The sequence below is a fragment of the Hibiscus syriacus genome, unplaced genomic scaffold, assembly GCF_006381635.1.
Source record: "Hibiscus syriacus cultivar Baekdansim isolate YM2019G1 unplaced genomic scaffold, ASM638163v2 tig00110402_pilon, whole genome shotgun sequence".
Lineage (NCBI taxonomy): Eukaryota > Viridiplantae > Streptophyta > Magnoliopsida > Malvales > Malvaceae > Hibiscus > Hibiscus syriacus.
In genome coordinates, this window is record NW_024062722.1 from 936,917 (window position 1) to 964,447 (window position 27,531).

Sequence of the window (27,531 nt, forward strand, 5' to 3'; positions counted from 1 at the left end):
AAGCAAAGGATTATTGATCTTCAGCTTCAAGGCTTAGTAGCAGCCAAGGTGTTGCCAATGTCGATAACAAATCTGTATCTCACATCGGCCTTCTCGAGTCTCTCCATCGCTTTATTCACATAATCCATCGGAATCACTTCAATGTCTGCTTTTATGTCGTGTTTCGCCGCGAAATCGATCATCTCTTGTGTCTCCTTCATCCCTCCGATACCGCTCCCGGCCACCGTCTTCCTTCCCGCAAGCAATGGAAAGACAGGTATCTCTAGTGGCTTGGACGGTGCGCCTAACATAATAAGTTTCCCGTGCGATTTCAGAAGTCCAAGGAGTGGCATAACCGGATGACTGGCGGAGACCGTGTCTATGATCCCGTCTAATGTGCCCATCGCAGCCTGCTCGAACTCAAAAGAGAAAACAGATCAATTTCCGATTTTTATTTCAGCAAAAAATACGAGTCATTGTACAAATATTACCTGTAGTTCGCCCTGGTCACGGCTAACCAAAAAGGAGTCGGCACCAAGATGTTCAAGTGCTTCAGCCTTCTTACTAGGGGTAGTGCTAATTACCGTCACGTTACATCTCATAGCCTTGGCGAATTTAACAGCAACATGACCGAGACCACCGAGGCCAACAACACCGATATGCTTCCCAGGTTCACCTAATCCGAAATATTTCAACGGGCTGTAAACAGTGATCCCAGCACAAGCAATGGAGCCGCTGAGTCGAGGGGCATGCCGTCGGGGATCCGAACGACGTAGCGTTGATCGGCGACCATTGAATCAGAATAGCCGCCGTATGTCATGGTCCCGTCGTAGTAAACACCGTTGTAGGTCAATATGAGTTTAGGGCAGTAATTTTCGAGGTCGTTGACACAATTGTCGCAGCTGTGGCAAGCTCCAACCAGGCACCCCACACCACTCTATCTCCCACCTTAACCTTTTCCACTTTGCTGCCTATTTCGGTTACTTCACCTACTATTTCATGCCTGCAAATAAAAAAAAATAGACTATTGAAATTAAATCATTGAATTTTTAATAAATATCATATAAACATATTTTTACTTATTCAATAATTTTAAATCCATATAAAATTAAAAAAAATTACATTATGTACTTGGATCCTATCACAATATGAATTATTTAAAAAAATCATTAATTATTAAAATAAAAATTGAATTAACAGTAAAAAATAAAAAAAATATATCCATTACAAGAACAAAAGATGATCTCGATCATCTCCATAAAGCTACTTATGCATTATCAGTTTTAATATATTCTAATATTTAAATTTTTAATTATTTTAAAATTATATCTAAAATTTAATTATTATTTCATTTTAGTATTTATGTTCAAAATTTAACGTTAAATTTTAAAAAAAAGTACTAAAATGATCAAAACGGATAATTTAAGTACTAAATGTGTAGTTTAACGACATGATACTAAAAGTAAAATAAAAATTAAATGATAGATATGATTTTAAAAAATTAAAAATTTAAGTATCAAAACATATCAAAATTAATAATTTAGATATTAAATGTATAAATTAATCAAACTTATCATCATTACAATATGTTAGTGTTTACTTTTTTAAATTAAATAATAATATATTTACACATAAAACATACATTATTATATTAATATAAAATAATTTTAGTGACCGAAAATACTTTATAATATAGTTTTAACTAATTTTTTTTATTTGTAAAAATAACCAATAAATTCGCAACGCAAACTCCTATTTCGCAACACAGTTTCCAAATTCGCAACGCGAATTTGGAATTCGCAACTCTAATTACCGATATAGGTAAACACAACTATTCGTAACGCGAATTTCATTTTCGAAACGTGAATTTCAATTTCACAATTCAATTATCGACATAGGTAAACACAGTAGAAAAAAATCCGATCAAAAATTCGAATTCGTCAATTTGAAAACTGAGTTGCAAATTTAGTAAATTCGTGTTGCGAAATGTAAAATCTCACATCTTAAAGAAAAAATTATTTCGACAGTTCGTTTGTTTGGTTAAAGTAAAACGAACAAACGAACGAACATGAACATACCCTTGTTCCTATTTGTTCAATTCATTTACAGGCGTATGATTAGCTGAGTGATTCATACTTGTACTTAACAACTGGGATGTCCCAGGTTGAAAACCACTCCAGTGCATTTTATGTCATTTAATTTTTTTTAAGATGCGAGATTTCACATTTCACAACACAAATTTGTCAAATTCACAACTCAGTTTTTAAATTGTCGAATTCAAATTTTTACCGATTTTTTCTACCCTGTTTACCTATATCGATAATTAAGTTGCGAATTTAAGTTACGAAATTGACGAATTCGCGTTGCGAATAGTTGTGTTTACTTATATCGGTAATTAGCGTTGCAAAAATTTTCATATTCACGTTATAAATTTATTGGTTATTTTTACAAATCTAAAAAAATTAATTAAAATCATATATTATAAAACATTTTCAGTCATTAAAATTATTTTCTCTTCTATTAATTTAAGGAGGAATGAAATTTGTCGGATAGTGAAAAAGTTGGGTGAGTGGGGAGTTGCTCTTTCCTTTTAATTTACCCCAAACGTCCCATCATTACAATATGTTAATGTTTACTTTTTTTTAATTAAATAATAATATATTTACACATAAAACATACATTATTCTATTACTTTTCTTGGCTAACTTCTAAAAGTATTATTTTAATTTCTGTTTTTCTTAACGCCTATCTTTTATCTAATTAGATGGAAAATAATACTTCTTCAATAATATTTATAATATTTTTCAATATTTTTAATAGTTTAAACATATTTTTACAATTTTTATTTGAAATTTTCATAAAAATAAAATAATTTATATTAATTTAATAAATTTTTTATTTTTTCATTAGTTAATTTGACAGGGAAAGATTGAGTTAAAAAGAGAAAATTAAAAACTAAAATGTTTTTTTAAATGAAAAGCTAATTTCGGTAATAAGAAGACAGCTGAAGTTTAATAAATAAAGAAAGAGTAAACTACTTGTTTAGTAACTAAATTATCAATTTTGATATGTTATAGCACTTACTTTTGAATTTTATTTCAAAATCATGCACAACATTTAATTTTTTTTATTTTAGTAATTCCGTTAAAAATTTAACGTTAAATTTTAAAAAAATAAAAATTTAAATACTAAAACAACTTGATAATTTAGATATTAAACGGGTTAAATTTTTAAATAATAAATTAGATATAGATAATTAAATATAAAAATAGAGAAGAGGAAGAAGAAAGACGAACCCTGGAACCAAAGGGTATTTGGAGAAGCCCCACTCGTACTCATTCTTTATACAGTGAAGGTCTGAATGACAAATCCCACAATACAACACCTTGAACCGAACATCTTGCTCTCCAGTGGCTCTGCACTCGCCAATTAACCCCAAACATGTTAAACAAAAAATTCGAGTGATCTCTATAGTAAAAGAACATCTCATTCTGTTTTAAGATTTTAGGTTCGAGTAAGTATGTGTATATTATCGATCATTAAAAAAGATTATAAATATATATTATCTTATAATCATCTCAAGACGATTTAAAAAAATTCGAACTAAAAACTACGAAGAAGAAGAAAGTTGGTGATCACCTTCTAGAGAAGTTGAAAGGAGAGAGATGACCTGAGGTGTCCCTAGCTGCCCAGCCAAAGGCCTTGATGGGGTGTTCTTCTTCAGGCGACTTCGCCATTTTCTGACCCATGTTTTTTACATGTTTTTTATAGGGCATTATAGTACCATTTAGTGCATTTCTTGATGATCTTACATGGTGGGTCATGACATCACATGTGACCTCAGTGCTGCTAAGTAGAGATTTACGTATATTTGAAGGTAGACACGTGTTTATCTTAAAATTTAATTTTTTTAGTTAATTATTTATTTTATTGATACTATCACTCTGAAATTTTATTCGTGCTTACCTTATTTAAAAATTTTATATTATTGACATGTGTGTCATCTCTAAAAAATATTTATGGATCTGTTACTAATACTGCCCAAAAAGTATAAATTCATCTCAACTAATTTATTTCTCCTTAATTCTTAATTTTTATATAAATATTATTATTCAAAATCTCAAATTTATGACATTACCTTTTAAGGTAAGTAGAATATCAAATTTAGTAAATATTAATTTTTTAAGGTAATTTAGATTTCAAGTATATTAAAGATTAACTTTTAAGTTAGCATAAACCAAGCGACTTTGATGGTAAAAAAATTGTTGTTATTTTTAATGTCCTGAGTCTAAATACAAAAAACGTCAGAGGTGTGAGCATCCCTTAAAAAATATTCATATAAATATACTTCAAGTTTTAATTTGGATATACTTATAAGTTATATGTATAAAGGTCGTACATACGTTTTAAATCAATTAATTTATTTTATTAACAATTTTCGTTAATTGACATAGAGATTAATTCTCATTTATGTAAAAGAGAAAAAAAATCTACGAGAGATTAAATTTGAGTTAAAACTTATACATACATGTTGATTTGATTGACAAATAATTTGATATTGTTTAAACATATCTCGAGTTCTAGACCTTCTGTATGTAGAAAATTCATGTTGGGAGACTCACCCCATCAAAATCATGTTGTTTCACTGTGGATTTAAATCCCAATATTTACCTTAAAAATATAATACCGATATATTTAATAAAAAATGATGGAGTGAAAAATTCAATAATATTACATTCAATTATAAAATATTCATATTTGACAATAAACTAATTACTATATTATATTTCTTTTAGTCTTAATCCATTTGATTTTTTGTCGTAATTTTTAGGTTGGATTGAAAATTGTAATTTTCAGGAAGAAAGAGCTTAAACTAATTATAGCTTATAAAAAGAAACGAAGATAATAGCAATTTACGAAATCAAACGAGGTGAAGGTCTCTATTATCACCATGGTATGTGTAAAATATGTTGAATGAAGCCTTCTCGAGTGAATAAACACGCGGCAAAACCTAGTGATGTATGGTGATTAGTTGGTTTAATCTTGGCAAGCATAATTTTACTGTCAAATAATTTATCATTAATCTCAAAAAAAAAAAAAATAAGCGTAGTAAAGAGATGAAAGGTTGATTCGCAGGGACTTGAGAATGTAGGAGGCTTTTGATTATGATGTGGGTGAAAATGATAAGTAAATAGGGGGATTTGTTTGAAGGAAAATGAATGTAAATAAAATAAAGATTTGAATCTAAGGAATTTAAAGAAAATAAAATTGAGATGAAAATTTAATATGGTAAAAACAGTCTCAGGCATCGCTTTGCCTCAATTTCAATTGATCATTGAATAAGATTTTTACTTCGGGTTAATGCCGGTTACAATCTAAAAGACCTAACCCTTGTAACTTGTTTTTCTCTCTGGTAAACCGACAATTCAAAATCAATCTTTGGATCTCAGTCCTTATTTGGACTAACCACGACTATTGTCGTTAGCGCCTGTTAAGTGCATAAAAGTACTATATTACTACATGTCGAAACGATTTTTAACGGTGTGGGGGCGAGATTTTAAAAACCACGTCATTTTTAATTATTCTCTTTTCAATTGAATTTTAATAAAAACAATGTGATTTTTAGAAAAACCTCTTGTTTCGAAAATTTGAAAATCCTTTTACGATAAAAACATAGGGTTCGAGGAGTCGCCACCAATATTTTATTAGGGTGTGATTGGGCACCCAAAAACGTTGTCATTTTAAATAAAAATTATTTTTAATTAAAACGACAAATTTACGGTCTACGTTACCAAAATCCAAGTTCAGGAGTCGGTTACGTGTGGGGAAGGATTAGCACCCCCACAACGCCCTAAATCGGTACCTAGTCGATTAATTAATGTCTTTACAACGAATTTCACAAGTTCGAGTTTAATTTAATTAATGATCCCTTTAAACAATAAAAGTGCAAATTCGTAACATTGAAAAGCAACAAAATATGTTAATTTAAAATTACCAAGTCATTAGAAAGATAAAGGATATTCGATTATCTAAAAATATCGAGACCATATCTTTAGGTGAGTTCTAATGATCTTTTCTCAAATAATTTAAATAGTCGAATATATTTTTTCTTTCATTCCAAATTTTAAAGTGATTAATAAATTCTTTTGGTGACACTGTTGGGATACACTTGTAATTTAAAATCATCAAGAACAACTTTCATAAGTTAAGAAAAACTATTCTGACAGTTTTAAATTAAAAGGGTATTACCTTAATCCGATTATGTAATCAAGTTGAGTTATTCACGTGAGGCTATCATGCAATCATACAAAGTGATGTTAATGCCAAAATTAATTAAACATGCAATTAAAGTAAATGTGGCCAACATGCTTTAAAAAGAAGTACGCCTAAGTACGTTCATACAAATTACATGCTCAAAATAATACCCACTTGCATACACTAAAAATAATTCTAAATTAACCTAACAAACATACATGAAATATTAAAGGGACTAAAATATAAAAACAATTAACAACAGGCTATTTTCATAAATATTTCATTTCTTGGTACTCCAAACACAATACAACCAAAGTGCTACATAGGACCAAATTGAAAGTTTTCAAAATTACATATCCACTGTAAAAACAATACGAAATAACCCTAATATGTAACTGGAATAAAATGAAACACGCTGAAAGTTAGGAGACGAGATTAAAATGCCAATAAAATTAAGTTTAAGGACCAAATAGAATAGAAACAAAATAGGGATGGCTACGCACGCAATTACCCCCTAACCAACTCAAAACACGGGTTCCTTAGTGTTCAAAACACTGCCGTTTTGGGGGGATCTAAACGACGCCGTTTTGGCGTTTTGATATATGAGATATTAGGGTAAACTTTTTACCCTAAATTCATTTCAATCTCAGCCTAAACAAAACCACTCCCAGCCGCTCCCTCAAATCCTCTCTCTTCCTCGTATAACAGAAGATAAGGCCTCATCGGCCTCCGCCGTACAACGCTCCGATGAGGAGTCTAAAACGGCCAGAATCCTTCTTTCCCTCTACCATGAACCTAAAATCTTCGAACCTACCACATAATAGCGACCAAAACCCGAAGTTTAAACTATTCCCAACCCTTACTACCTAAACCATGTGACCACCGTAGTACGCTCTTCCCCAAGGCTACGACGAGAAACTGAGACCCCAAACAAACCCTCGATGCCTCCCTTCTCAGGACCCTACCCTCACTATCGAACCAAAACCCAACTCTACTGAGACTCCCTAAGTTTTTGGTTGTACTGATGATTGATGGTTGGTACTGGACTGGGTTGTTTTGTTATTGAGGGATTATTATTGTATTCATTTCGATTTTTTTTTTGTTGTTGATGATGACTGGTAGACTTTAGGGTTCTCATTCTCTGATAATCGATGATCCCCCATCGGTTTCATTTTCACTGCTATATCTAGTTGATTTTTTCTTTCCGTTTTCTGTGTCTTTCGTTTTGCTCCTTGCTTGGTGTGCTTGCAGGTCACGGGTGCAACTGTCACGAGGCTTCAGTTGCCTGGGCACGGGTGATGGGGAACAGCCCCGAGAGACTTCACGTGGGCAGCACTCGGTTGGTTCGCGCATTGTCTTGGAGTTCTGAGTGCATTGGGAGCCGTTGGATCACATCCAATCTAATGGTGGAGGCTTCTGGCGGCGCCTGAAGGGTTATGAAACCCTAAAGATTTTTGATCTGGACCGTTAGATTAGAAGCAGATCCTACGGTCCAGGGCGAGCGGCGACTGACACTGGACAAGAAACCCTAATAGGCCTAGGGTTTCTCCAAGCGGGCTACAACACTGGGCTGCCGAATTTGGGCTTGTCTGGTTCAGTTTTGGGCCTATTGTAACATTCGTTTTCCTTAAATTCGGGCCTGTAAAAAAAATCGAATGAAACATTTAGTGTATTATTTTTTTAATTATTTGCATATAAATATATATTACTAATTACGCATGTAACCAAACTCATGATAATAACAATAAACCCAAATTAAATCCGAATAACACTCCGGACAAAATGAGCATACAACTGCCCCTCTTTGCTCATTGTCGTGCAACGAGAACAGATAAATATCAAAATATGGTCAAATTTGTCCGGTCATGAAATATTCAAAAGATAAAATCACTTCGCTACAACTTCAGGATAAGTGAGACTTGAAAAATTCTTCAAAATCGGGTTCGCTCCCTATCTCTTCAGGGAACATAGAACTTGAAGAATCTTCTGGGGACGGGTTCGTTCCCTCTTTCTTTAGGGAGTATAGAACTCAAACGTCTTCAACAATCGTGTCTGCTCCCTATTTCTTCAGAGAGTATAAGACTCGAACAATCTTCAACAATCATGTCTGCTCTCTATTCGTTCAGAGAGTATAAGACTCGAATAATCTTCAACAACCGAGTCTGCTCCCTATTCCTTCAGGGAGTATAGAACTCGAATAATCTTCAACAATCGTGTTGTTCCCTATTCATTCAGAGAGTATAAGACTCGACCAATCTTCAATAATCGTGTCTGCCCCCTATTTTTTCAGAGAGTATAAGACTCGAACAATCTTCTTCCTACAGGTTTGCTCCCTCTTTCTTTAGGGAGTATGGAACTCAAATAATCTTCTGCGAATGGGTTCGCTTCCTCTTTTTTCAGGAAGTATAGAACTCGAATAATCTTCGACGATCGTGTCTGCTCCTATTCGTTCAGAGAGTATAAGACTCGAACAATCTTCTTCCTACAGGTTCGCTCCCTCTTTCTTTAGGGAGTATGGAACTCAAATAATATTCTGCGAATGGGTTCGCTTCCTCTTTTTTCAGAAGTATAGAACTCGAATAATCTTCGACGATCGTGTCTGCTCCCTATTCGTTCAGACAGTATAAGACTCGACCAATCTTTAATAATCATTGGGGGACCTGTAGACATTTTAAATCATCATGCGATGCTATGATCCTATTCATGCCTACGATGTATGCAATTATGCAATTTAATACACTTTCTTTTTCAAGGAACACCATCTCTCGATGGATCTCAGTTTTGTCTTGGGCACAGAACATTTGATCAGTTCACCCCAGTTGATAATCTCAACATCATAACTTTCGGCTTGACAGGACTTTGACTTCTTCCTTTCTTGAAACCCGCCAGTACACATGACCAACTTCTTGATAAATGACAATTTCTTTGGGTCATCTATTAATGGTTGGGATTGTCTATGAATTCCAAAGTTTTAGCTTCCCACAACCATACAAACATACATGCTAAACTCAATGTTAGCTTCAGAATACCTGCATTTTCCAAAACCTTTTGCATAATAATACAAAATGATCTCATTTACCCCAAGTTAAGCTATATGTTTTAACCTTTTCAAAACCAGATGCTTGTAAAAGGGGAACTGAAAAGGAAAAATATCTCTTTATTCATATAAAAGCAGAGAATTTTTAGAAACTACATAGAAAACTTTTAATTGGAAAAAGAACAAAAGGATAGGCATCTTCAAATATCAATAACACAAATGCTTTTAAGCTGGCACGCCGTTAGAATGACTCGAGTGTAGCTTCTGTCAAAAGGATCTCCAAAATTATAATGACACCTAAGAGCGTGAAGCTCTTTCTGAACCCCCAAATCTCCCATTACTGGATGACATAAACTAGTATTGACTCTCATGTGCATTCAATTTCTCCTCTGGTTGTTTTCATCGAGACTCATTAATCTTTGGTCTCAACCCCGATCACCAACTACCATTGTCGTTACCCATGTCAGGAGCACTTCCTACTTCCAAAAACAATTCAGATCCTCCCCCATGTATGAACTCTGAATTTAAAACTCAAGCCGCCCTTTGCGGGTTTTCTACTCGAGACCTCATTCGGTTTTAAGACGCCCTTTTTCGAGTTTTCATCTTGAACCGTCCTTTTTGTTTCTTTTTCTCCTTTTCATTTTTCATTATTTTTTATTATTTTTTTCATTTTTCATTTTTTTTATTTTTTCTTCTTTTTTTCAAGCAAAATACCTCTTAACTGCGTCAGAATTCACTGGATAAGGTAATTCAGATCCATCATCTTAGTTAAGACTATAGCTCCCCCAGAGAAGGCTTTCTTGACAACATAGGGTCCTTCCCACTTGGGCATCCATTTCCTCGGAAATCTTTTTGAATGGGCAATATCCTCCTGAGCACCAGATCTCCTTCGTGGATTTCTTGAGGGCGAACTTTCTTATCATGTGCTCGTATCATCCGCTTCTGGTATATCTGACCGTGACAAATAGCTTTCAATCTCTTTTCTTCAATCAGATTCAATTGGTCATATCTGGCCTGTACCCATTCTGCCTCATTTAGCTTCACCTCTGATAAAACCCGGAGCGAGGGAATTTCCACTTCAATAGGGAGGACAGCTTCCATCCCATAAACTAGAGAAAACGGAGTTGCCCCAGTTGACGTTCGTATAGAAGTCCGATAACAAACATAGCAAATGACAACTTCTCATGCCAATCTTTATAAGTTTTAGTCATCTTCTCTATAAGCCTCTTAATGTTCTTATTAGCATCCTCCACTGCCCCATTCATCTTTGGGCGATAAACCGTGGAATTATGATGCTTTATTTTGAATTGCTCACATACAGATTTCATCATCTTGTTATTTAAGTTCAATGCATTGTCATAGATAATCCTCTCCGGTAAGCCATATCTACAGATGATTTCCTTCTTCAAAAACTTATATCGTTGACTGGGTAACGCTCGCATAGGAAGCTGCTTTTACCCACTTGGTGAAGTAATCTATTGCTACCAGAATGAAGCGATGGCCATTTGATGCTTTCGGCAAAATTTGCCCAATAACATCCATGCCCCACATAGAAAACGACCACGGAGCTGTCATCACATGCAACGGATGAGGAGGGGTGTGCATTCTATCCCCATAAATCTGACACTTGTGACACTTTCAGGCATAATTGACGCAATCAGTTTCCATAGTTGACCAATAATACTCAAATCTCATAATCTGTCTGGCCATTACATGCCCATTAGCATGGGTGCCACATATTCTTTCATGTACTTCTTCAAGAATCATTTTCGTTTCTTTAGTGTCCACACACCTTAATAAGACCTGATCCATGCTTTTCTTATATAAGGTCTCACCATTAAGCACATACCCCGCTGCCATTCTTCTAATGGTCCTTTTGTCATTCTCAGTTGCCTGTTCGGGGTAACTTTGATATCTTATATATTGGAAGATATCGTAGTGCAAAGGTCTTCCATCATCATCTTCTTCAATGTTAAAGCAGTGGGCTGGATATTCATAAGCCTTCATCTCAATAGGCATCATATTTGAATGCTCGTTCATCTTAAAGGCCGCTGCCAAAGTAGCCAAGGCATCCGCCATTTGATTTTCTTCTCTGGGGAGGTAGTTGAAAGTCACTTCTTCAAATTCTTCAATAAGTCCCAGAACTAATTTACGATATTCCATAAGTTTGGGATCTTTCGTTTCCCACTCTCCTCTGAGCTGGTAAATTACCAAAGTTGAATCCCCATATACCCTTAGCACTTTTGCTTTGAGTTCAATAGCTGCTCTAAGACCCATAACACAAGCCTCATATTCAACCATATTGTTTGTACAATCAAAATTGAGCCGACTGGTAAAAGGATAATGCTCTTCACTTGGTGAGACCAAGATTGCCCCAATCCCATGCCCCAAGGCGTTTGAAGCACCATCAAAGTTCATCTTCCAGTATTTACCGGTGAGCGCAACTGTTTCTTCCTCCGAGATAGCCAATAAATCCTCATTTGGAAAATCGAAGTTCAACGATTCATATTCTTCTGAAGCCCTACTCGCAATAAATTCTGCTATGGCGCTCCCTTTAACTGCCTTCTGGCTTACATACTGGATATCAAATTCGACAACAAGATTTGCCAACGAGCCAATCTTCCAGACAATGCAGGTACACCCATTAGATACTTTAAAGGATTCAGCTTGGATATGAGCCAGGTAGTATGATACAATATATATTGTCTAAGTCTTCTGGTAGCCCACACTAAAGCGCAACACATATATTGCGTTTAATTCTTTCGAATACTAAAGGGCCCAATGCACCATTAGATTAGATGTGATCCAACGGCTCCCAATGCACTCAGAACTCCAAGACATTATGCGAACCAACCGAGTGCTACCCACGTGAAGTCTCTCGGGGTTGTTCCCCATCACCCGTGCCCAGGCAGCTAAAGCCCTGTGACCAGCTCGCACCCGTGACCTGCAAGCACACCAAGCAAGGAGCAAAACGAAAGGCACAGAAAACGGAAAGAAAAAATCGACTAGATATAGCAGTGAAAATGAAACCGAGCAGGATCATCGATTATCAGAGAAAAAGAACCCTAAAGTCTACCAGTCATCATCAACAATAAAAAAATCGAAAGGAAGACAATAATAATCCCTCAACAACAAAACAACCCAGTCCAGTACCAACCATTAATCATCAGTACAATTTTTAACAGCTTAAACATATTTTTACAATTTTTATTTGAAATTTTCATAAAAATAAATAATTTATATTAATTTAATAAATTTTTTATTTTTTCATTAGTTAATTTAATAAATTTTCGGTAGTATTGTCCACCAACGTATCTATATGGGGTAAAGGGAAATTATCCTTTGGACTAGCTCTATTCAAATCTCTATAGTCGATACACATTCGTACTTTCCCATCCTTCTTTGGTACTGGGACAATATTCGCTACCCACTCGGGATATTTAGCCACTGTGAGAAACCCGACACCAAGTTGTTTCTTCACTTCTTCTTTAATTTTGAGCAGCATCTCAGGTCTCATTCTTCTCAGCTTTTTTTGTACAGGCTTGCAATCAGGCTTTATTGGCAGTTTATGGACTACCAATTCTATATCCAGACCTGGCATATCTTCGTACGACCAAGCGAATATATCCTCAAATTCTTGAAGTAGTTCTATCAAACTTTCTTCCCTCAACTGTCAGGGTAGTACCAATCTTCACTTCTTTTCTATCTTCATCCGTACCCAAATTCAAGATCTCTGTAAGCTCTTCATGAGGCAAAATCTGCTTATCTTCTTGTTCCACTATCTTTAGCAATTTGAAGGTAGTTCACATCCCTCATCATCATTACAACATTCGACTTCCCCTTGACATATGGGCATCTCAAAATCAATCTCCGGGTCAGAGTCAATAGCATTCGTATCATTGATATCTGAATTCTTGAAAGGACAACGGAAGAGAAGATATATATACATATATACATATGGAAGAATCTTTTCCCACATAAATGAATAGAAAGAAATAATATATGCATATATTCAACCAAAAATGCATGAGAAAATGTTTGCCATTTGGGAACTAACAGAACACATGTTTTATTGAAAGCAAGTAAAAACACACAACTTAGCCCTTACATCAGTTCACCTATTGCCCCAGGGTATGAACAATAGGGAAAAGTTCTAGCATATTACTCTGCAAAAGACTTGTAAACTACAGGCAGTTCTTCCGCAGTCCAGTTGGTCAACACAAATCCCGGTGGCGCAGAGTAAATGCCCTTAGCTCTCACTTCTTTTAGCTCCTCATTGGTATGATATTAACGTCCAAGTCCCCCAAGGCGTTCTCAACTATCACTTGACTACTTCCCAGAGTCCCTTGAAACATTACCCCCTGACACGAAAGTGCTGCTTAATGGCGGGAATGTCATGGGCTCCCAGCTTAAGTCCTCACCAGTCGATCTTGCTTTTCTTAACTCTTGACTCATCTTGATGCTTCTCAATTTTTCCTTTAAATTGGCTGATACCCTAAACCAAACCTGTCTCTTTTAGTTATAGGGTAGATTGGGGGGCCCAGTCATTGCAATCGACGTCCAAGCCCTTTGCCAGTTTTCGCTCCTCTTCCAAGAGTTAGTTTAAGCCCCATTCTGGTGCAGTTTGACAATCTAGGCTTCGAGATCTTCTTTCCTTCTGCCACAAACGTGGCATTGACATACTCTAACGATCTGAAAGAACATTCAACAGCTTGTTCTTCCACTTCAACGTATGAAGCCATAATAGAAACCAAAGCGATAATGTCTTCTTCAGCATGAATGCATATAAGCCTCCCATCAATTGCCAATTTTATCCTTTGGTGCAAAGTTGATGGAACCGCACCAGTCTGATAAATCTAGGGTCTTCCCAATAAACAGTTCTATGTAAGCATGATGTCCATCACAAGAAACTGCACTTCATATATCACTGGACCAATAGTCAGAGGAATATCAATCTTACCTAGAACTTTTTTTTCATTCTATCAAAAGCTCGAACCATACTTTGACAGTTTCTCATCATGGTACTGTCAACTGGTAGTTTTTTCAGGGTCACCAAGGGCATCACATTTAACACCGAACCATTATCTATAAATACTCTAGATAAAACATGCCCTTTGCATCTAACTATAATGTGCAGAGCCTTATGATTGCCAATCATTCCTGAAGGGATCTCGTCATCAGAAAAAGATAAAAAGTTATCGGCTTGTATGTTGGCAACTAGTCGGTCTAACTTTTCTGTGGGTATCTCCTTCGGGACAAAGGTTTGGTTTAAAACTTTTAACAAAGCGTTGCGATGAGCCTCTGAACTCAGAAGAAGTGATAGGACAGAAATATGGGCAGGCAGCTTGTGCAGCTGTTCAACAATACTGTATTCACTATGTTTCAAAAAAATTAGAAATTCCACCGCTTCATTCTCCGTTACCGGCTCATTGACGACGAGCTCATCTTCTTTTATCTGCACGTCAATACTTTTTCCTTTCTCGACAACAATCTTTTTCTCAGGCTCTTTGTGATAACATCTACCACTCCTGGTCATGTGCCCTACTTCGTCTACTTCTTCTTGTTGCTTTGCCACCTCTCCTATTTGACAAGTATATCTCCAGGGCACCTGTTTATTATCTTTGTATGGGAATGGAGATGGAGGTGTAATAATCACATTTGGAGCTACCTTCTCAGCCACTCGATTCTTGGGAGTAATGACGAGGGGACAACTAGCACTGTAGACCCCTTTGGATGACCCCTCAGAAGCGTAAACTTCTACTTCTTCTTCCTCAGCCACTTCTTTGAAGAATTCAATTTCTTTACTATCCATCATCTCTTGTACTAGCCCTAAGAAATCAGGACACTGTTGTATACTATGTCCTTTGCAGTTATGGTAGTGGCACATCTCTTCATTGGTGAACTGTTCACATGGTAGATTGGTCTTTAAGAGTCTTACTTTGACCATTTGGCCCCATACCCAAAACATGGGCGATATCACCTCACTAACATTCTTTATAGTCATCATTCCTTTCTCTTCAGCGACTGCGTTAATCCCGCTCCTGTATGGTTTGGCAATGGATTCTGGGCTACGTTTGGTTGTTCGCTGTCACCAAAATTGATGATTTTTCTTCTTCTCAGAGCTTGGATGACTTTTTTGAACGTGGAACAATTCTCAATGGAATGTCCGGAAACCCCCGTATGGTATTCACATTTAGCACTAGCATTATACCATTTGGGATAAGGGGGTTGTATAAGGTCCACATGATAAGGTGAGACTACATGTCGATCGTATAGCTCGTGGAATAACTCCTTATAGGTCATAGGAATTGGATCAAATTGAGGCATCTCTCTCCTCGGATCCCTTGTCCCTTGTCTATTATCGATTTGGGGTAATGTTACCGTTCCCTGAGGTCGGGATATTGTGATGTTATTGGAGTCATACTACCTTACGTTGCTGACTTCGTTTTCCTTTTTATTCATCGACGGTCTCTTACTGGGCTTCCTCCTTCGAGTTTTCCACTTTTAATAGCCATTTCAATCATTTCTCCTGCCGTAACTATATCGGCAAAACTTCGAGAAGGATTGCCAATAAAGTGCGAGAAAAAAGGAGCCTTCAAGGTATTAACAAAAAGTAGGTTCGTTTCCTCCTCTACCAACGGTGGGTGGACTTGTACTACTACCTCCCTCCACCTTGAGCATATTGTCTAAAACTTTCATTATGCTTCTTCTCCATTGCTTGCAGCACCATTCTGTTAGGCATGACGTCATTCACATGTTTATATTGGTCAAGAAATAATTTGGCTAAATCTTTCCATGACTTAACATCAGCCCTTCTTAGTTGATTATACCATCGCAATGTTGAGCCTGTCAAGCTTTCTTGGAAACAGTGGATCAATAGCTGGTTGTCCCCTATGTAACCAGTCATTTTCCTGCAGAATATTGTGATATGGGCAGAAGGGCATTGGGTACCATCGTATTTCTCGAAGTCAGGAGTTTTGAACTTGGGAGGTAGGACCAGATCAGGAACTAAACTCAGTTCCTTAGCGTCGAGACCATACAAGCTAGTGTCTTCTTTCATAGCTTGTACTTCGTTTGCTAGCTGCTTATATTGCTCTGCAACAACTTGCTTTCGTTCTTCTTTGATTCTTCATCAAGGTCCGGGACCTGGTGATATGGGCTTTCTTCGGGATACGAACAAGATCCAAGTTGCAGATTAACAGCAATGCCGACGGGATCTATGTGTACTTTAATAGGGACAGACGTTCTTTGGATATTCAGAGATTGCACCGGGGTAAACCCCGGAGGGTAAAGTGGTTCTTCACTTGTTTTCTCGTGGGCCTTTCTGTGCTCTGGATTTCTCCCTCCCAGTATACTTGCCAACTTAGACAACATATCCTCTTGAGCCTTAAGCATATCTTCTTGCATTTTCCTTAGATCATCTTGCAACTGCAGTTGAGTTCTTTCAATTTGAGCAATCTTATCATCCATGGCTCTCTTCCTTGTGTTGTATAGATGCTTAGAAGGTCCCAGTATTCTGTAATGTATCCCTCATTGTCAATTTTAATGTTTCGAGGGTGAATGTAAATTATGCGAGAAAAATGATGAAATATAAATAAAATGTAGAACACAAAACTTAAAATAAAATACAAATGCATGCAGAAAGGCATTGATTCATAAGACGTGATCAGTCTTAGAACAACTTTCATTTAGGACAAAAGCATCATCGTTACAAGAAAAATCCATTACAGAAAAGGCCTAGCTCTAATGTTCAGCTCCACTATCTTATTAACAAGCCAATCGACCCTCTTTCCCATATCTGATGCTGGATTTGTGTAGCTCTGGATGACTTTTGCTTGGAGGTTCATCTCTCCCAACTGCCTCGTAATGCGCTTAACTGATTCATGGTTTCTTGGATCACATGATTCACGTTTGTCTTCCAGTCTCTAAAGTGATCGTTTAAGTTTTGCCATTGTAGCCTGATGCCTTGGATGGTGCGCTCGAGACCAGCAATTTGTTTCTGGCAGCTTCGTAAGGAAGCCCCTAAATCATGAATCTTCTTTTGCCGAGCAGCGCTCTCCTCGAGGCCAACACTTTGATCATTGGGCAACGCTGACTGCTTTCTGCAAATACGAAACTTTGAAGCTGCATAACGTAGGCAATGTACTCTTCATTCTTTGCCTTGGCTCGAGCTAACTCTTCCTCGTGCCTTGATTCCATTTCATGCATCTCTTGATTGAGTACCTCTATCCGCTTGTTCTTTGCTCGCACCTTTGTATCCAGAGGAATACTTCATCTTGTTTGCCTTGGAGCACACTCTCCCGATGTTGTCTTTCTAATTTTAACTCTCTTGGCTTTGCCTCTTCTCAGTTTCGAGCTCGTCGATTCTTTGCTTTCTAATCTCAAGTTCATGTTGCATGCTACTTGCCTTTATCTCGAGTTCTTCAATATCAGCTCGTAACTCTTCTTCTCGTTTCTTGCTCAATGTGTACCTTTGTCTTAACTCTTTAGCCTCTGTCCTTTCGCTCTTCAGTGCCCTAACCCAGGACCTTCTCTCGGACTCAAGTTCTTGATTTCTTTTCTTCTTCTCTGTCTTTATTTCTCTGACTCGAAACTCTCTTTCGGCTCGGATGTCCCTAACACGACAATCCCTCTCAGCCCTGAGTTCTACCCGCCACTGCTCCGAAGTTCTTCCGAGGCCAGCAATTCCTCGAGCTCGACTCATCTTTTGGTAATCGCTCTGTAAACTAGTAAGATTGGCCTCGACTTCATCTTTTCTCTTGCGCATAAGCTTAAATTGTGTATTATAGAACCCCTTATCAATGTCCAACATGAAATTCTTTTGTCTAAGGGCCTCACACTCTGCTTTCTTTCTGGCGATTTCCACTTCGAATTCGCTCTTTAGTATCTCCAACTTAGATGATACATATCTAAACTGTGCTTCCAAATGAATTGCTTGATCACGATCGGCTAAAAGAAGGATATCATTTTTTCTTCATACTCTCCATGCCACATAATCTGGTGTCAGCATGACCTCGGCTGCTACCAAATCAGTTCTAAAGGTTGATTTCCACGTATCTGACATTGTACGAGCAATTTTCTTGTAGTGTCCACAGTACACAAATTCAGATGTCTTCAGACCGGATATAGCTGGGACGAATTGATGTGCCCCAAATTGCCTTAGTACCATCAGCGGTGCATAGCTACTACCTCATAACCCTAATAGGGTTACCCAATCAGAATCCCCACATTTGTACAACACATCCACAAAAGCTAACCAGGGGACACGCCACACTATATCATGCTCCTTAGATTTCTGAAGAGTGAAACCCAATCCTTCCTGGTGAGATGCTCTGGCCACTTTTTAGTAAGGAAATCTTGTAAGGGTGAATAGGCCGTAGAAAACAGTCGACTATACTCTTGGTCAATCTTCCAGAAGTGACTGCGTATCCAAACAGTAAGCAACTGGACACACCCGGTGAAGCGGCTACTCTCAGCTCTTCTGCAACTGCTGAGTGCTCTGAATGTCTCGGTCAAAACTGCAGGAACATGATTCACCTTCCTTTCCAAACGCTCGAATAAATCAACCACTGCGGCTTCCACATGATAAAGAACTTTCGGGAAAAGCATCAAACCATAAATTCCCAAGGCGAACATCTCCATGCTCTTCTCGATATCGCTATGCTTGACGATAAGCTCTTTGAGGCATGACCAAGGGAAGCAATCGTACTCTCATTTCTTTTGGATTCGATCAGCAACCCACTTCTCTCCTATTCCAGTAATCCTTGCGAGTTTGCTCTTGAAGGATTGTGTCCTTGAGGCCTTTGAGTAGATTCGGTCCAAGTATACCGTCTCGAAATGAAATAAGGAGGTGTATTCTTCTAAGGTGGGAGTCATGTCTTCTTTGTTGAAAGTGAAGCAACTATATGCTGGATTCCAAAACTGGGTGAGAGCTTTGATTAGGGGTTCGTTTACTTTCACATACAATAGAAGGACGATGTTACCATACTTTTGCTAGAAAGAGTACTTCACATCAGAATTCCAACTTTCCCAAATTTCGCGTAGCTCCTGCAAATCGTTTTTCTTTAGACTGACCGAGCAACCTCTGGTAGTACCGATATGTAATCTTCAGTCAAACTGTCGCCTTTCTTCCTCTGAGTTTCTTCGGACCACGACCTCACTTCCGCGTTATCCATTCCCTGTTATGAAAGCTCTTGTCCATTTTATGACGCCTTCTACTTTTATGACCACCTCGTGAACCAACACCTTCCTTCATGAATGATGATGCAATGCAGCAATAATAAATAAAACACAAAACACAAACAAAAATAAAACTGTGTTAGTATATACAATGAATAGTCGAAGAATAAATAAACAACACAGAGATAGAAAATATATACATTCTAAACCTTATTCACATGATATCTACCCAGTCATGCTTTAGTAGATCATACCCAACATGATATTTACTCACATGCTTTGTTATTCACAAAAAATCCTAACCGCATGATATCTATTTTGCATACTTTTTGCAAAAATAAATAAATTCGAGGAAAAGGTTAGAATGAATTTCCCCCCATGTCTGTGGACAGAGATTCAACATAAAACGGGCAGAGTTTTGGTATCACTAAAAAGGTCCTCAAATTGTCCTTTGCTGGTGCCCCTTGGGCTTGCCAGACCCTCGATTCTCACCCATTATAGGCTTAAAACGAATCAAGTTCAATTCGAGAGGATACATTTCCCTATATCCATGCGAGGAAACTCAATGTTTTCTCGTAGACATAAGACATGTACCCCAGAGGTTACTAGCTAAAGCCTATGAGGAGAAAAATAATTTTTCTCACGTAAGTGTAGCTTTCACCCCTACCTAACGGGACAGAGCACAGTTAGAAGGCTCTAAATATTAAAGGTTTACAACAACAGTGGGGAAACTCATAATCCTTTGCCTTGATCCAAGAAAATCAATAGACTAAAACGAAGGTCAGAAACTGAAACATGTAGAACACACATTAGTACAACTATTTATTCGTTAACCAAATTACAAATTAAGATGTAAATAAAACAATTCAAACAAACAAGGGATCAAAAACCAAATTAAAGCGAACTCATAAATTTCGTTTGCAAAGATAATTAATTAATCGACGATCGGCCTGACTCTCTAAAAAAGTCCCCAGTGGAGTAGCCAAGCTGTCGAAACGATTTTTAACCGGTGTGGGGGCGAGATTTTAAAAACCACGTCATTTTTAATTATTCTATTTTCAATTGAATTTTAATTAAAAACAATGTGATTTTTAGAAAAACCTCTTGTTTTGAAAATTTGGAAATCCTTTTACGATAAAAACATAGGGTTCGAGGAGTCGCCACTAATCTTTGATTAGGGTGTGATTGGGCACCCAAAAACGTTGTCATTTTAAATAAAAATTAATTTTAATTAAAACGACAAATTTACGGTCTACGTTACCAAAATCCAAGTTCGAGAGTCGGTTACGTGTGGGGAAGGATTAGCACCCCCACAACGCCCTAAATCAGTACCTAGTCGATTAATTAATGTCTTTGCAACGAATTTCACAAGTTGAGTTTAATTTAATTAATGATCCCTTTAAACAATAAAAGTGAAAATTCGTAACATTGAAAAGCAACAAAATATGTTAATTTAAAATTACCAAGTCATTAGAAAGATAAAGGATATTCGATTATCTAAAATATCGAGACCAGATCTTTAGGTGAGTTCTAACGATCTTTTCTCAAATAATTTAAATAGCAGGATATTTCTTTTTCTTTCATTCCCAAATTTTAAAGTGATTAATAAATTCTTTTGGTGACACTGTTGGGATACACTTGTAATTTAAAATCATCAAGAACAACTTTCCTGTAAGTTAAGAAAAACTATTCTGACAGTTTTAAATTAAAAGGGTATTACCCTTAATCCGATTATGTAATCAAGTTGAGTTATACACGTGAGGCTATCATGCAATCATACAAAGTGATGTTAATGCCAAAATTAATTAAACATGCGATTAAAGTAAATGTGACCAACATGCTTTAAAAAGAAGTACGCCTAAGTACGTTCATACAAATTACATGCTCAAAATAATACCCACTTGCATACACTTAAAATAATTCTAAATTAACCTAACAAACATACATGAAATATTAAAGGGACTAAAATATAAAAACAATAAACAAAAGGCTATTTTCATAAATATTTCATTTAAGGACCAATAAAATTCAGTTTAAGGACCAAATAGAATAGAAACAAAATAGGGATGGCTACACACGCAGTTACCCCCTAACCAACTCAAAACACGGTTCCCTAGTGTTCAAAACATTGCCGTTTTGGGGGGATCTAAACGACGTCGTTTTGGCGTTTTGATATATGAGATATTAGGGTAAGCTTTTTACCCTAAATTCATTTCAATCTCAGCCTAAACAAAACCCCTCCCAGCCGCTCTCTCAAATCCTCTCTCTTCCTCGTCTAACAGAAGACAAGGCCTCCTCGGCCTCCGCCGTACAACGCTCCGATGAGGAGTCTAAAACGACCAGAACCCTTTTCTCCCTCTACCCTGAACCTAAAATCTTCGAACCTACCACACAATAACGACCAAAAACCCAAAGTTTAAACTATTCCCCAACCCTTATTACCTAAACTATGTGACCACCATAATACTCTCTTCCCCAAGGCTACGACGAGGAACCGAGACCCCAAACAAACCCTCGATGCCTCCCTTCTCAGGACCCTACCCTCACCACCGAACCAAAACCCAACTCTACCGAGACTCCCTAAGTCCCTAGAACCAACGCAGATCAAAACCCAAAAGAGGTTACTTTAGACGACTCGGATGATTTTGACTCCGGGCGACAAGGTTGTACTCCCACCGGTAGGGAAGGTAAAGGGTTTTTCTCTTCTGTTTTTGGTTGTACTGATTATTGATGATTGGTACTGGACTGGGTTGTTTTATTGTTGAGGGATTATTATTGTCTTCCTTTCGATTTTTTGTTGTTGTTGATGATGACTGGTAGACTTTAGGGTTCTCTTCTCTGATAACCGATGATCCCCCTCGGTTTCATTTTCACTGCTATATCTAGTTGATTTTTTCTTTCCGTTTTCTGTGCCTTTTATTCTGCTCCTTGCTTGGTGTGCTTGCAGGTCACGGGTGCGAGCTGGTCACGGGGCTTCAGCTGCCTGGGCACGGGTGATGGGGAACAGCCCCGAGAGACCTCACGTGAGTAGTACTCGGTTGGTTCGCGCACTGTCTTGGAGTTCTGAGTGCATTGGGAGCCATTGGATCACCTCCGATCTAATGGTGGAGGCTTCTAGCGGTGCCTGAAGGGTTATGAAACCCTAAAGATTTTTTATCTAGACCGTTTGATTAGAAGCAGATCCAACGGTCCAGGGTGAGCGGTGACTGACACTGGAAACCCTAATGGGCCTAGGGTTTCTCCAAGCGGGCTACAGCACTGGGCTACCGAATTTGGGCTTGCCTGGTTCGATTTTGGGCTGTTGTAACATTCGTTTTCCTTAAATTCGGGCCTGTAAAAAAAATCAAATGAAACATTTAGTGTATTATTTATTTATTATTATTTTTAATTATTTGCATATAAATATATATTACTAATTACGCATGTAACCAAACTCATGATAATAACAATAAACCCAAATTAAATCCGAACAACACTCCAGACAAAATGAGCATCTACACTACCCTTTTTCTCGTAACTATTGCTGGATTTAGGCTCATTTTAGTTGTATTATTAGTCACTCATGCATGATTCCATAGTTTTCATCACTGTGAAGTTTGATATTACACTATAGCAAAAAAGAGGTTTAGTGGCATTTTTAAGCACCGCTAAAAACACTTGCGGCAATATGAAAAACGCTGCAAGAAGCGCCGGGCAAACTAGCGCCGCTAAAGTTCACGACGTTTGATAACAAAAAACACCACAATAGGTGAGGAGATGTAGCGGCGTTTTTGGAATAAACGCCGCAAAATGTCTATATCTATAGCGGCGTTTTTAAAAACACCGCAAAAGGTTGAGATATATAGCGACGTTTTTTGGATACAAACGTTACAAAAGGTCTGGTATATAGCGGCGTTTTTTGATACAAACGACGCAGATTATCTAAACTTTAAATTTTTGATACAAACATCGCAAAGGGTTGGTTTCGGTTCGGATCAACCTTTAAATTTTCGGGTCAATTCGGGTTGGTTTAGGTTCGGATCAACCTTTAGATTTTCAAGTTAATTCGAATTGTTTCTGTTTGGTTTAACCGTCGTCACTTTTTTTCGTCTTAATCATCTGTGCTGCTCTTTATAACTTGTAATTCAGAAAATTTATGTGACTATATATCATCACATCCCAAATTCAAAACTAAAAGTTCTAGTTTAAATGAATGGGGTTAATAAATCTTTAAAATCTAAAATTAAATATCAAATTAGAATATTTGGAAGTATAAAATTAACTTTATAAATCATAATACATTTTAAGATTGATTGTAGTATTAACCCTCAACAATTTTTTACTTTTATTCTAACTAATTATCATTTACAATATTAAAAAAATATATAATATATATTTATTAAGTTAATTTAATTGTTTATATTATTTTATTAAAAAGTAAAAACACATTAAGTGTACCCAATTCTCAACCCAAATTAAAAAATTACTAAATATGGTGTTTACCTAGTTGTATAATATAAAATGAAAATACAATATTTATCATTCTACTATTTATCTAATTACTAAAAATAGATGATAATAATAATAATAAATTATTTGTTTATTAAGAATCAATTATCAGGTTAAAATCGGGTCAAAGTTTGATTCAGATTGAGTACGGGTAAATTAAATTTGGGTTGCTTTCAGTTTTGAATTATTTTTTGTTCGAGTTGATTTCGGTTCGGGTTGCTTTCAGTTAAACTATAATTCGGGTCGATTTCGATTCAATTTATTTCGGGTTTTAGGTCAATTTTAGGTTATCATATTCGGGTCTGTATCGAATTTTGATTCGAGTAAAGCGATTCAGGTAATCGGGTACGAGTCAAATTTTCTAAGTCTAGAGGTCCATGATAAGTTTATTTTTTAAGTAAAAATAAACTTTGCACCCCATTTTTTAAAAAAAAATACATGATAAGTTCCATCCCTCATTCGATCACACAAGGGGGGATTCCAAACATGAATCATACAATCTTCTGTTCATACACTCTTTATTGATAGACAGTTTAAAGCTAAGTCTTAAGCAAACGATACTGGATCAGAAAAGCACCACAACATCCAAATTATTTTTAAAGCAAGGGATTATTGATCTTCAGCTTCAAGGCTTAGTAGCAGCCAAGGTGTTGCCAATGTCGATTACAAATCTGTATCTCACATCGGCCTTCTCGAGTCTCTCCATTGCTTTATTCACATAATCCATCGGAATCACTTCAATGTCTGCTTTTATGTCGTGTTTCGCCGCGAAATCGATCATCTCTTGTGTCTCCTTCATCCCTCCGATACCGCTCCCGGCCACCGTCTTCCTTCCCGCGAGCAATGAAAAGACGGGTATCTCTAGTGGCTTGGACGGTGCGCCTAACATAATAAGTTTCCCGTGCGATTTCAGAAGTCCAAGGAGTGGCATAACCGGATGACTGGCGGAGACCGTGTCTATGATCCCGTCTAATGTGCCCATCGCAGCCTGCTCGAACCCGAAAGAGAAAACAGATCAATTTTCGATTTTTATTTTAGCAAAAAATAGGAGTCGTCGTACAAATATTACCTTAGTTCGCCCTGGTCACGGCTAACCAAAAAGGAGTCGGCACCAAGACGTTCAAGTGCTTCAGCCTTCTTATTAGGGGTAGTGCTAATTACCGTCACGTTACATCCCATAGCCTTGGCGAATTTAACAGCAACATGACCGAGACCACCGAGGCCAACAACACCGATATGCTTCCCGGGTTCACCTAATCGAAAATATTTCAACGGCTGTAAACAGTGATCCCGGCACAGAGCAACGGAGCCGCAGAGTCGAGGGGCATGCCGTCAGGGATCCGAACGATGTAGCGTTGATCGGCGACCATCGAATCCGAATAGCCTCCGTATGTCATGGTCCCGTCGTAGTAAACACCGTTGTAGGTCAATATGATTTTAGGGCAGTAATTTTCGAGGTCGTTGACACAATTGTCGCATCTGTGGCACGCTCCAACCAGGCACCCCACTCCAACTTTATCTCCCACCTTAACCTTTTCCACTTTGCTGCCTACTTCGGTCGCTTCACCTACTATTTCATGCCTGCAAATAAAAAAAATAGACTATTCAGATTAAATCACTGAATTTTTAATATCTTATCATTTTTATAACTTAATTTTACTTATTATAAAATTAAAAAAAATAATTACATTGGATCCTATCACAATATGAAATATTTAAAAAAATTATTAATTATTAAAATAGACGATTAATTTAACAATAAAAAATAAAAATATATATCCATTACAAGAACAAAAGATAATCTCCATAAAGCTACTTATGCATTATCAGTTTTGAATGGTCTTATGAGAGACAAATGGCTTCATTTCATGCCGCTCCCATAACACGAGGCACACACATAATTGCCATTTATCATGATGAAAAATGCATAATATCTAAATTATTAATTTTAATTTATTTTAATACTAAAATAAAATAAAAACTAATTTTTAAGTATGATTTAAAAAAAATAAAACTTTAAGTATCAAAACAGATTAAAATTAATAGTTTATGTACTGAAGGGGTAATTTACCCCAAACGTATATCATTACAATATGTTAGTGTTTACTTTTTTTTAATTAAATAATAATATATTTACACATAAACATACATTATTCTATTAATTTAAGGAGAATGAAATTTGTTGGATAGTGAAAAAGTTGGGTGAGTGGGGGAGTTGCTCTTTCCTTTTAAATTAAATAGACTGATTCCAGGCCCCACCAGCAACAAAATTATCTATTTTAATATATTTTAGTATTTAAGTTTCTGTTTTTTTAATGTTTATCTTTTATCTAATAAATAAATAAATAAAGGGTAAACTACTTATTTAGTAACCAAATTATCTGTTTTAATATATTTTAGTATTTAAATTTTTGTTTTTTTTTCAAAATCATACATAACGTTTAATTTTTGTTTCATTTTAATACTTCCGTTAAAATTTTATCGTTAAGTTAAAAAAAATTAAAAATTTAAATATTAAAACAAATAAACAAAAAATGATAATTTATATATTAAACGAATTAGATTTTTAAAGAATAATATTAAATGAAACAAAAACGATATGTTATCTATGATTTTGAAAAAAAAAATTAAGTATTAAAACGAATTAAAATTAATAATTGAGATACGTGAGAAGTTTTGTTCACATACGAGAGAAGTCACACCGACATTATTTTAATAAATTCTGTGTTAAAATATTAATCATAGAAAATTATTATGTAAAATTCATTTATGTTAAAATAAACAAATATCATGTATGATTTTAACAGATTCTGAATTATGATTTGACTCGGACATTATATCTATTAATTGATTATATCTATTAATGATATGTTGAAATTTTTATTCGGATTAATTAAATAATAAATTAAATTCGATAATTAAATAAAAAAATAGAAAACAGTAAGAAGAAAGACGAACCCTGGAACCAAAGGGTATTTGGATAAGCCCCACTCATTCTTGATACTGTGAAGGTCTGAATGACAAATCCCACAATACAACACCTTGAACCGAACATCTTGCTCTCCGGTGGCTCTGCACTCTCCAATTAACCCCAAACATGTTAAACAAAAAATTCATCGAGTGATCTCCGTAGTAAAAAAAATCTCATTTATTTTAAGATTTTAAGTTCGAGTAACTATGTATTTTATCGATCGTTAAGAAAGATTATAAAGAGATATTACCTTATAACCTCTCAAGACTATTTAAAAGAATTCGATCTAAAAACTATGAAGAAGAAGAAGGAAGCTGGTGAAAAGAGAATCACCTTCTAGAGAAGTTGAAAGGAGAGAGATGACCGGAGGTGTCCCTAGCTGCCCAGCCAAAGGCCTTGATGGGGTGTTCTTCTTCAGGCGACTTCGCCATTTTCGGACCCAATCGATTATGATCAGCGAAGAGAGGAGAGGATGGTAGACGAAAGATCTAGTGCTCTTTACATGTTTTTATAGGGCATTATAGTACCATCTAGTGCATTTCTGGATGATCTTACATGGTGGTCATGACATCACATGTGACCTCAGTGTTGCAAAGAAGAAGATCCATGTATATTTGAAGGC

The 27,531-nt window shown here is 36.4% G+C and overlaps 2 pseudogenes; both read right to left on the minus strand.

Annotated features, from left to right (window-relative positions):
• LOC120123591 lies at nucleotides 1-27,475 on the minus strand (annotated as a pseudogene).
• LOC120123592 lies at nucleotides 24,374-27,414 on the minus strand (annotated as a pseudogene).
• Nucleotides 27,476-27,531: the final 56 nt, after the last annotated feature.